This window comes from Amblyomma mixtum, chromosome 3 (assembly GCF_055824585.1).
Source record: "Amblyomma mixtum isolate Tamu chromosome 3, ASM5582458v1, whole genome shotgun sequence".
NCBI classification, from domain to species: domain Eukaryota; kingdom Metazoa; phylum Arthropoda; class Arachnida; order Ixodida; family Ixodidae; genus Amblyomma; species Amblyomma mixtum.
This window is the reverse complement of record NC_143014.1, coordinates 75,162,197-75,174,647: the sequence shown is the minus strand read 5'-3', so window position 1 is coordinate 75,174,647 and position 12,451 is coordinate 75,162,197.

Sequence of the window (12,451 nt, the reverse complement as noted above, 5' to 3'; positions counted from 1 at the left end):
CTACAAAGAAATTTTGCTATAAACTTCACACCGAGATATTACCCATTAAAACATGGTTAGAGAAGAAGGGCATTTTTGTGTCTACCACAAAATGCCGCCAATGTGGTGCTCCTGAAACGATTGAGCATTGTTTCCTCAATTGCAAAGATGCAAATACTCTTCTGAGATATCATGCAATGGACCATGTGAAAAAGATTTACTTAGACACCACATTCAGTACGATACCTCACTGCACTGCTATTTGTAGATAAACCCTTAGACTCTTTCTTCCACATAAGTGCAGCGTAAAAAACGAAGACCAGGAAGGAAGAAACACCTACGACACGGACAAACGCTGCCCGTTATTTTTTACGCTGCAGTTTTGTGGAAACAAAGTGACCAACTTGCCCAAAAGCTCGTTTTAGTAAAACCTTAGACTTTTTCTTTTTAATTGGATTACACAGCCTCTGGATGGGGTGACATTGTGAATCAGTTGTTTCTGCTAAAGACCCCTTCAGTAGAATCATTGTGCGCCTAAAATAAGTGCATGCCCGGACCATATTTTCGGAACAGAGTGGCGCTCATTGTTAGTGCTGTGATCGTCATTATCTTTTTTTTCTAGTGCTTTATTCCTTAGGTGTGTCGTATTATGATGAGTCAGGTATGGGCTCTGCATTGCCTCTTGTCTCGTGCTTGGTTGCTTATAGGTGTGTCTTGTTACGCATAATATAGGTTTGCCGCTGTGTTCCTGATGTCTGTACATAGTTCATGTACTTAAAATATTACATCAGTGTAGCAGATAAGGTGTCGAAGCAGGAAAGTGGCGATGGCGTTGTGTGCCAATGCTGTATCAACAAAGCTCATCTGTAAGCGCCGCCGCGTGTTCCAAACCTGCTCCTGGTCATGAAGAATGTTATTTTATTTTATTTCATTTTAGGTCACGCAAGCTTCACACAAGGACCACCGAAATCTGAGAGTGACGGCCTTTATTGCTATAGCGCACTGGAAAAGAAGACGTTGCGTGGCATGGGTGGTGGAAGACGTGGTGAAGGAAGAGCGGGGACACGCGCCTATCGCTCGCTCCGGACGCCTTTGGAGGGAAGACGCCGTGGACGTGGCCTGTTGCCCGCAGGGCCGCCGGCCGAGCGTAATCCAGCCCCTGGAGTTGAGGAGCTTTTGTAGCAGCGCATGGTAAGTTCCGTGACAATATTACAGACACATTTGCCGGGGCTTTAACTTCGTAGTGCGCAGTTGCGTTGACGGCGAGGGTTTTCTGCCATGGGCCCCTTTCTCACTCTCTGCACCCGAAACGCGGACGTGGCGCGCACTTTGATGAGCGTGCGCATTAGGGTTGAACAGAATAAGTAGGAATGTGGACCGGTGACTAGGGGTGGTATTCTGCCGGTGTCGCCTTTTGCGACATGTCGCATTAGGGCGGGGCCTAAAAAAGTGCGTACAGTTGCTCGAGGAAACGGAAAACGCCCCTGGCACTTTCGTCTGCGGTGCTTTCATTCACTCCGAGAAGCGACAATTTACCACTGGTGATTCACTAGCAGCAGTAGTTTCGTATCTTTCATAGCAAGAATATTTGCCATCACACGACGTGTAATGTTCAAAAAACATTTGCAAAATTAATATAAACTCGCTTTACTTCATTTAAGTCTATAAAAAACCGAGAAAAAGCTCCAAATCTAATTTTGTTTCGTTCCGGATGGTTGTGCTAGGTTTCGGCTGCGTTTCGGGCAGTTGCAGACGGTAGCAGTGTATCTGGAGGTCCCATTAGGCTTGCGCGCTCCAGAATCGAGACCGTATCAAAAACTAGGCTGAATTGCAGCTTAAACTTTATCGTCAAACCAAGGTAAGTCATAGCGAAAAGCAACAGCACCAGTAGTTGCCTGTAAACATGCCGACCGGAATCGCAAGGACTGTGGAATTCGCTGAAGCAGGCGGCTCTCGCTTGGAAGGACGCCGCCATGTTTTCACGCTAAGGGCGCAAAAGCCGTAGCTGCCGATTCCGTTCGTACGCTAACGGTAGCCCGTCGCCCGCGCGAATCGCTTCAGCGCATTCCGTTGTTCGACTAAGCGTAGTAAATTGGTGCGACGTCACGATGACGTAGCAGGAAGGAGGATCCGTGTCGTCACGCCGCCGTCACCGCGGCTCGAGCCAATCAGTGAAGAGCGAATGCGACATGTCGCAAAAGGCGACACCGGAAGAATACCACCCTAGGTGTCTAGCTGTCACCCGGTGTCAATGTTTCGGTTGCCAATCCGAGTGAGATGCACCGCTGGCGCTCCTCCTTATCTGGACTGGACCGTCGTCCTCGTCACTTGCAGGGCCCTGGCACCGACGTTCCAGGGGGAGGATTTTCTTTTCTGCGTAAAATCTCCCATCTTAGATTGCGTCTAAGGAGAAGAGGACATCTTCATGAATTTTGGGGGGAATCTTAACAACTAGCATCGATAGGAAGAGGCACATTTTTTTTTTGTTGTTGCACTGGAAGGTATTATCGGCCTACGATACACATCACGGCCAGGGCAAGGCGCAAGCCCGGCCCCAAAAGCTGAAACGGAAGCAAAAAGAACGGAAAATCGATTCCAGTGCGGAATGCCTTATCCCTACGCTCACCTTCAGACCTTCTCGAAAACGACAGTCCCTACTGCTTTTATTTTGCGACGCTTTCATGAGCTCTTTCTTTTCAAGGCAGCCGTAGAAACGACTGGCATACTGCTGTCAGCAATAAGGCACACCGTGCCGTCTCCTTCTAGAAAGCGCGTTCGTCATATCGTTGCTTTGTTGTGTGATTAATAACTAACATTAACATACCACAGCGTTGACGAGCGTACGTTTATGTTCTCTGCCCAACATTGAGAGAACGAAAAGGTGGTGGTCCCATTTCGCGTATTCTGTACCGGTAAGCTATATATCGGGTTTCTGCGCTGAGCTCAAATACTGCTCTGACTCCGGTGACATGTTTCGCTCAGCGCTCCTGCCTGTGCGATATACTGTGCCGGGAACCTTAAACGCATCTTGGCGGTCCAGAGCTTTCGCTGGGCGACCCATCCTAGGTTCTAACCGCAATTTTTCAATGGGAAAGCATTCCATGTCACATTAGCACAAAAGCCGGCGTCCGTCACCGTCCAGATCCCGAAATTATTAATTGACGTCGCCATGCTCTCACATTACATCGACAGTATACATAGTGGCATCTAGAGCAAAAATAAAAAATTCGCTGTGGCTTAGCTTGGTTAAGGCCGGTAATCGCGAAAGCAGTATCCGTACCTACGCCATGGTTCAGCCGGTAGTGTAGCTGGTGGTGCTTGTGGTTAGACTTGTGGTGATGCATCGGTTATACAATCCAATCCAATCCAGTCTAATCTAATCTAATGTTAGGCCGCCGTTCATGTGCACCGCCGTCGCACACGGACGGCGCGAGATGGTCGCCCAGCTCTTCGGCGTGACGTCGCAACACCTGTGGCGCTCCTGGCGGAGAGATCCGGAGTTAGGCCGCCGTTGATGTGCACCGCCGTCGCACAAGGACGGCTCGAGATGGTCGCCCAGCTCTTCGGCGTGACGTCACAACACCTGTGGCGCGCCTAGCGGAGAGAGCGCGAGTTAGGCCGCCGTTCATGTGCACCGCCGTCGCACACGGACGAAGCGAAATGGTCGCCCAGCTCCGGCGTGACGTCATAGAAAGGTCATGCGAAAGGTCATTTCATGTGCACCGCTGTCGCACCGCAAAGGCTTGAAAGTGAAAGTAGTATTGCTTTCGCAATAAAACTAAAACTTCTTCCGAAGCTGCGGGGGATTCAACAAAGGACCTTGAGATAGCGAAGCGAGTAGGCAACCCATAGGCCTTGAAACATACTTCTCGGCCCATAAAGGTGAACCTAGTGCATGTGTTTCGTTACGATTGTATGCTAATGAGTAGGCGTGTGACTGGAAAGGAAGGAATTTTTAAAGAACCTCCCAACAGAGCTCACGATGAGACAATGTTTTCGCATTCCAAGCATGTAAGCAGTCTTAAGTGCCCTCGGTATTTTTTTTTATTCCCGACGGTAGGGTGTCGACTGGTACGGCGGATCATACCAACCAACTTGCCGCCGCGGTGGCTCAGTGGCTATGGTGCTCGGCTGCTGGCCCGAAAGACGCGGGTTCGATCCCGGCCGCGGCGGCTGAATTTCTTTGGAGGAGAAATTCGAGGCCCGTGTGCTGTGCGATGTCAGTGCACGTTAAAGAACCCCAGGTGGTCGAAATTTCCGGAGCCCTCAACTACGGCGTCTCTCATAGCCTTAGTCGCTTTGGGACGTTAAACCCCATAAACCAAACCAAACCATCACACCAACTTGGTAGAACATGTAGAATTTATACAAGGTGTCCCAGCTAATTTTAGCCAGGGTATGAAAATATGCTGAGAAACTCTAAGACGACGCGACTAAACGTATGTTGCTGGTTATTGTACATAGCAAGTGACATAATTTTTGTGTTCCGCGTAATTGATCATTTCTCGAGGTTAATTAACCAACTTCGCAAGCAACGAATTTACGCGAAAAATTCCAATGATAAGGTTCTAGAACGATCCGCAAAACTTGCGACTGAAGAGTTTATAACTTTCCATCGATAACGTAGTTTTTTTTCGATCACTGCAGATGCCCCTGCTATGGATAAACATACCATGTGACATGGGCGCTTGCGCGCCGCGATTAGAATGCTCTCAAACGTTCCACGTACAAATGGACACATCATTTAGTCGGGTGTGCTGTCATTCAAAAGTCGACGAAGAAGAACGAAGAAGAAGAAGAGTATCCTGTGGATTGCACTGTTTTGAGCTCCTGCTGTTTTTTCATTTCCCCACGTCTCAAAGCCCTATTGGAGAGGTTCTCTGCTCGGAGGGGCCCTGTAACACCTTGGGGACCCCCTGAGTGTCCTCCCTCTCGGAGGACAACGCCTCAATTTTCATCTTCTCCGTACTTCGCACCCAGGCCGCGGCCTGGTTAGGCCTGGCGGCTACTGGCTCCGCCATGACTGACCGCGCTGCTGATGCCGGGACGGCCCTGACACCTGGACTACGCGCGGATCCGCCATCTCCTGAGGTAACCTCTGACCTCGACACGGAACCTACAGTTGACAACCCGGACAACACGATCGTACCAGATGGACATCGTCTACCTGACCATGGTGCCGCTTCAGGTGGTGAACCCCGTTCTCTTTCGGGCTCTGGTTTGACCCCCGTGACCGGTGTCCCGGCCCTTTCCTCGTCACCTGCCGGTGTCCCAAAGACCCCAGCCCCCGACAACCTAGAGCTGGGCACGGATACCTCCCTTTTAGCGGCGCACGAAGAACTGCTGTCCATCATCAATGACGGAAAGAATAAGATCACAGCAGAGGTCCGGGCCACCCTTGTGTCCCTGGTCTCTGCCATGAATGCTAATGCGCAGCACTTCTTTGCCTGCGCCATCCGTGACAGAGAGCGCGTCCGTGCTTTGCGGGACCAAGTTATCGCCCGAGATCGTGAGCTGAAGGTCCTGAGGGCCCAGCATGCCAAAGTGTCCGTCAGGGCTTCCGAGGCCGAGGCGGAACTTCGCCTTCTGCGTGTCGGACCGAATGTTCCTAGGACCTTTGCGGCGGCTCTGCGCAGTGGTGCCGGCCCTCTTCCACCTGTCGGCGTTGATTCAGGCACTGCGACACACGCTCACCCAGGGCCCGTCGATCTCGGGGACTCTCCTCCGGCCGAGGAGCCCTATCAGATGCTTTTAACGTCTGTTGGGGCTTCCGACAACGTCGGTCGCGAGGTTGCTACCCTCATCAAGTCTGCCATCGACCCAGAATCTGAGGGAATAGGAGCCGTCACACTCCGACCCACCCGTCGCGCCCTGGTGGTTACATCCCGGGACCCTGCGAACCTCGAGCGCCTGCAGGCTGCCATCACCCGTATCGAGGCCACCCGGGCTTCCATCAATGTTCGTATGCCTCAGCGACGCAATCCTCATGTCCGCCTGTCCGGGGTTGATCCTGATATCCGTCCTGAGGATCTCGTGACTGCCCTCAACCGGCGGAACCCGGCACTCTCACTTGATCCGCAGAAATGTACAGTCAGGGACAAAAGTCACCGGACCACGTATTCCTCTAACGAAGCCGATAGCTCTGCTATTAGTCAGCGGCTGGAGACCACACTTGTGGAGGTAAAAGTTAAATTTTTGTTCTTTAATCTGTACAAGTGCGGTCTCCAGCCGCTGTCTGATAGCAAAGCTATAAGCTTCGTTAGAGGAACACGTGGTCCGGAGACTTTTGTCCCCGACTGTAAGCTCAGATTGTCCATCACACAGCGCTCTGGACAGCGTGTGCACGTCCTAGAGGTTGACCCTCCCGCTTTTTCCCGGCTTCGTGACGCCCGTCGAGTCACCGTGGGCTGGACCTCCGTTGAGGTCCAGGAGGACCTCCACGTCCCGCTGTGCATGTTCTGTGCCCAATACGGCCATGCTCTTAAAGCGTGTCCGCATGCTACGGACCCTTCTAAGGCCTGCTGCACAAGATGCGCGGGGTCGCACCCTCTCGCACAGTGCCCCCGCCCAATACAGGACCCTAACGCCAAGTGCGCCCCATGCGACGCGGCTGGCCGCCCCTCTAACCATCAAGCTGGGCATGCCTCCTGCTCAATTTTGCAGGAGCGCGCTGCTCGCGTCCGCGCCAGGACCAATTATGGCCCTTAGGGCAGCGATTGCCCTGCGTACCTCTCCCGCGAACCGCCAGGTTGCGACTCTGATTGTACTTACGGTCTTCTCCACTGATTTTTCATTCGTATTCTTCTTTCCTTGCTGCCTTTTATCGCTTGTCTCCGCAGCCAGTCCTCGGCCCTCCTGCTTCCACCACCACCACAATCTTTTAATCAATATAGTAAGCAGCTGTCGCCCATATGTGATCCTTTTCCACTTCAGTTATCTCCGTTCTTGTGCCTCTTTATATCACAATGGCTAGCTTTAGTTTTCTGCAGATCAACCTTGACCATACCCGGCGTGCGACGGCTGCCCTCTGGAGTCATTTCCTCTCTTCTCCGTTTTCTCTGGCTGCGGTGGCGGACCCTTACCTGGTCGGTGGCGGGGTTTCCGGTCTTCCTAGTGGGGTTGCCGTCTTCTCTGCGCAATCACATCCGCGCTCGCTAGTCCTTGCGCGGGATCCTCCTTTTGAGGTGTTCCCTATTTACGCCTCCACATTTGTTGTGGCTGTGCTCTGCACCTTTCAATCTACTTCCTTCCTCTTTGTCTCTGTTTACTTCCCGCCGCGCGCCCTCTTTGACTCTTCGTTAGACGAACTGGACGAAGTGGTCGCTTTGGCGGCCGGCCGCCCCATCATCCTGGCCGGTGACTTCAACGCCAAGCATGAATTGTGGGGCCCCGCACCCTCCGACTCGCGTGGCTCCAAACTCGTCCACTTCGCTCTGGCTCACCAACTGACTGTTTTAAATGACCCTACTTCCGCCCCCACATATGACAATTATTACGCGGAGTCGTGGATTGATGTCACACTCGCTTCCCCATCCCTGCTCAGCTCCGGATACACATGGAGCGTCTCGGACGCCGAATCTCTGTCCGAGCATTCTTATATTGAGGTGTCAATTGGTCCTCCTTCTCCGAAGCAGCACCGCCTAACGGTTGCATCCCGGGCTCGTCTGCTTCAGTGCCTAGCAAGGGACACATGGTTTTCCCGGGTTGCTGGCGCCGATCTGCGCTCCTCCGATGCACTGGAGACCGTCGTCAACCGGTTCCACGACCGAGTTAACACGCTGATTGAGCGCCACAAGCGTACAGTTGTAAGTGATCCGGCACCGAAGCCATGGTGGTCCCCTGAGCTCACCATCCAGCGGCGCCGCGTTCGAGCATTGCGCCGGCGCTTCCAGCGTTGCTCAGAACCATCGCTGCGCCCCGTCTATCGCACCGCGTTTCAGGCGGCACTTGCCTGTTACCGCCGCAACATCAGGGAGGCGAAGGACTCGGTGTTGCGCCAGGCCTGTCACGATGCGACTCGAAAAAACATTTTCGGCGCACCCTTTAAGAACGCATTCGCCAAACTGCGCGCCCCCGTATTCCTCCCACCTCTGGACACAGGAGACGGCGTTCTGACGACTTCTGTCGTTGAGTCAGCGGCACTTTTGCTCCGGACACAGGTCGCGTTTGACAACTCTTTGATAGATACACCATTACATGCGTCCCTCCGTGCATCCGTCGAGTCGCCTTACCATCCTTCTGTGCCGCCGGACGTCCCGTTCTCGCGTAACGAGCTTCAGCTGCTCGTGAACGCACTCGGTACCGGCACAGCTCCCGGCCTGGATGGGTTGACTGCGCCCTTGGTTACGGGCCTCTGGCGTGCCCACCCGTCCTTCTTTCTCCTCCTTTTCAACGGTGCCCTCCGTCTCGGCCACTTTCCCTCCGCGTGGCGAAGGGGGCAGATCATCTTCCTTCCTAAGCCAAACCGTCCCTCTTCCCTTCCTACTTCCTACCGGTCAATAGTGATGAACTCAATCCTGGGTAAACTTTTAGAACGCCTACTTCACGGCCGTCTTTACTATTTCTTGCACGCCAAGGGCCATCTCCATCCCAACCAGTTTGGGTTTACCCATTCGCGCAGCGCAGTGCAAGCCCTGGCCTCGTTGCGAACGGCCCTGGAAAACTTCCGCATATCCCGCACGCCCGTAGTTCTTATATCACTCGATTTTCAGGGCGCGTTTGATAGCGTTTGGCACCCCCTCGTCCTTCGCTTCTTTCGCTGCCGCGGTCTCCCTTCCAACCTGTATCACCTCTTGCGCTCTTTTCTTTCGCAGCGCACGGTAGTCTATCGTACACGCACTGGTGAGGAGGTGTCCACCAACCCCACTCTCGGCAGCCCTCAGGGATCACCCGTTTCACCCCTTTTGTGGAACGTCATAATCGCTGATCTTCTCGAATGTCCCATGCCTCCTGGCGTAACAATACAGGCCTATGCCGATGATACCATTGTGCTGGTTCCGGCCCGCACGCGCCACGAGCTGGAGCAGTTGTGTGCCGATGTCCTTAACAGAATAGCCTGTTGGGCCTCTGATTCGCGGGTGACGATCTCGTGGACAAAAACATTTTGTATGCTGTTTTCACATGGCGTGGGCGGAATGGAAAAGCGCAATTCAACCGTTCGCTTTTCGGGTCGCCCCTTGAGTTTCAAACAGGAACTCAAAATTTTAGGCGTTGTCTTCGACCGCCACCTCACTTTTCTACCGCATGCTCACTTTCTCCGCGACAAGGCAGAGATCCTCACTTCGCGTCTTGTCTCGTTTCTCTCTCTTCACCGTTCCCTCCCTTCCTCCTCTCTACGTAGGCTTTATTTTCAAGTTATAAAACCCGCTTTAAAGGGGCTGCGAAACACTGCCTGGGGGAATACCGGCTATACTTCAGGTGGGTTCTTTATGTCACACAGATGCTGACTTAAAAAGAATTGCAGGAATCGATGCACAGGAACGGGAGTTATTCAGTGAAGAAATTTCAAAATACAAGCAAACAAAACGCTGCCCTCAACTCTATTTTGGCGGGGCTTCCCACTCCTATTTCGCTCTCCCAATGACGGCACCTGGCGCAACCAATCAGAACAGCCAGCCAGAGCACGTCGCGGAAGTTTGTACTCCATGATTGCCTGCTCTCTGTGAGACTGGCAGCGTTGTTTCTATGCCAGAGCGCCCCTGGTGGTGTATTTTTATTTTATTTGCTTTGCAGGGCTTTTATCTAAGACAAAGAAATTGTTTTTGTTGATCTAATATAAAACGCAGACAGGTGACAAAATGTGTCTATATTTATTCACACAATTTGAAGTATATTTACTGTTTGTCCGGTCATCAAGCTCGCGCCAGGTGATGTCATATCCGCTACTAAAAACCCGCCACTGTGTGGCGACACAATCACAGCCATGAAGTTGTTTTTGGGAGGACATTAAAATATTAAAAAACGGCATGTACGCTCTATTACCGACGATAATAGCACCATTATAACTCACTGTATGCAATCAACAGGCAAAACAGTTAACTAAGATTGTGTTTCTGGGCCCCTTTAACTTATGCCGCGCCCGCTTGGTGGTCTCGCAGCGCCAATAGACCTTTCCGCAAATTCCGCCGCGCCACCAGGCGGCCGCGCAAGGCACTCTGGGAAAACGGAGCGCCGCGGCGCCCGCGGTGCCGTGCCCGCGTCTGTTCGTCCGTCTCTCCGACTGCGCGTGACCACCGGAAAGCCTTTCTCTGCCGTCTCGTCGCCATCGCTGTTTCTTGGTCTTTCTCTTGTGTCTGCTGTTCTTTTGCATCGCATGACACAGTTGGACGTTGCGTTCCGCGGCCATGGATCACCAGCCGAGCACGGTAAGTAGACGCTAAGACCGGCGTTCGCCCAATGCATGTTTACGTAGAGCCCTCGCCGCTCAAGTGCGCATCGCTTCGCGTCCCGCTGCCCGAAATGGGTATGCATGCTCTTTTCGTTTAGAGCGAGTTATAGCTTCCAGGTGTGTTTTTCTTTGCTGCTGCTGTTGAAAAGTCATCAGACAGCTTGGTCTTCCACTGATCGTTCGGGGTCGTGTTGTTTCAACTTCAGCAGCAACTGAATGTGCGTGCAACGTTGCTGCCATTTATTCGGAATGCAATAGTGTGCCTTTTCCGACGTGATTAAGTGTCCGTGCGAGAGGAGGGAGAAGTTGTTTCGCCGCCAACGCTTCAGCCACCGTTTGGGCGTGTGATGTGATGTTGCATAAGATCGCGTTCACATGCGTGCTATGTACGATGAAAGGGGAAAGTTGGGCAGGTTGGCTGGACATTTTCGGAACAGGCAAATACTCGGTGGCCTTCTGTCCATGTTCGCTATATCGCGCTGCGATTATAAGCTCGATGCTTGACAAATCAGAAGGGTCACCATCGAAAGGGCGGCTCTTGAAATGCTATCATAAGCCGAGTACCATGTCGACTTTCGAACCGAGAACGAGCGCAGAAATCAATATTCAATAAAAATGTTCACACTGGTCAGCTTTGCAACAACTACTAAAAGTTACTTTCATTACGAAGAACAATATTAAATTGCCAAACTGTTTGTTCCCTAAATATACAGATAGTTTTCTTCGCGCTTGTTGTCTGCAGAGTAGTGAAAGAAAATGTTTCTTCACATGCGCAGAAGCATTGAAAGCAAGTGAACTACTGACGAAATTTTGTGTTAACCTGGCAGGTTTTCAGCAGCACGTAGGATTTCTTCACCGATTGTCTGGAGTACACATATTGCTGCCTCCTATTGTAGAGCTGTGACAATGTCAGCACACGAGGAATTCTTGTTGCCCATCAGTGACTCGCGTTTTAGTTGCAAAAATCTTCATATGCAATTTTACGTATATCACATGCTTACACCTAAAAGTATCACTTATTGATTTATCTATTTTCCAGGCACCGCTGCAAGCCGTGGAAAACGTTCAGTCGCTTTCACTGATTCTCCCAAAAGGACCATGGACCAAGCAACTGAGAGGCCTCCACAGTTTTTCAGAGGAATCAATTTTGCAGCACGAGAGGGCTCGATGTGCTTCAAAGCATTGTGTGGCCGGCTATAGGATGTTTAAGGCTGAGAAGGTTCATGAGGCACTGCTCTGCGAAGCTGGTGGGGAAGTGTACCTGAAGGCCACTGTTGAGGCATCGTTTTCTTTGTCAAGACGCTACAAGGTGGCTGCAGCAATTTCGTCCGACGGGCTCGTGAGGAAAGGTTGTTGCGACTGCCGCGCAGGAGCATCAGGAGTCTGCAAACATGTGGCAGCCCTATTGTGGTTTGTCCTGGACATGAAGCGCTCTGGACAGGCCTACATTCAGGACACTGTTTCGTGTACTGGAAAGTCAAGAGCTTGGGCGACTGGGACAAAGCATGGAAACATGCGCAAGTTAAAGTTTTCGGATTTAAACTTTGTAAAGCATGTGCCCAACAAGGCAAAACAAAGCAAGCGTGCAAGAGAAAATGCACGCATTCAGTTAAGTAAAGAAGACTTACGAGGACTGCATAAAACACTGTGTGAGGAAGACATAAATCCTATGCTGCGTGATACGTTGCGGGATAACTGTTTCCTTCCAGTGCCTCTGCCAGTCATCCATCAGGACGCAGTGTCAGCGAAACTAACGCTCAGACTCCCCACAGAGGTGCTTTGGAGCGAGAATGTGCCAGCAGGCTACGACTTCGAAGACTGCGCTGTCACGCTTGAAGAGGCTTGGGCGCTTGAAGAAAGCACAAGAGACCAGAGCAGCTCTGCAACCTGGTCGTTTGAAAGGGCAAAGCGCCTGACTGCGTCCCACTTTGGCGACATTGTTAGCCGCCAGAAGCCAGCGGATGAAAAGTTTTTGAAGCGAGTGTTGGGGTCAAGTACCTTGCAAACCAAATATATGAGGGACGGCTTGGTTAATGAGGAGAGTGCTGTGCAGCGGTATGTTGAGAAGGGCGCGTCGATTGAAGT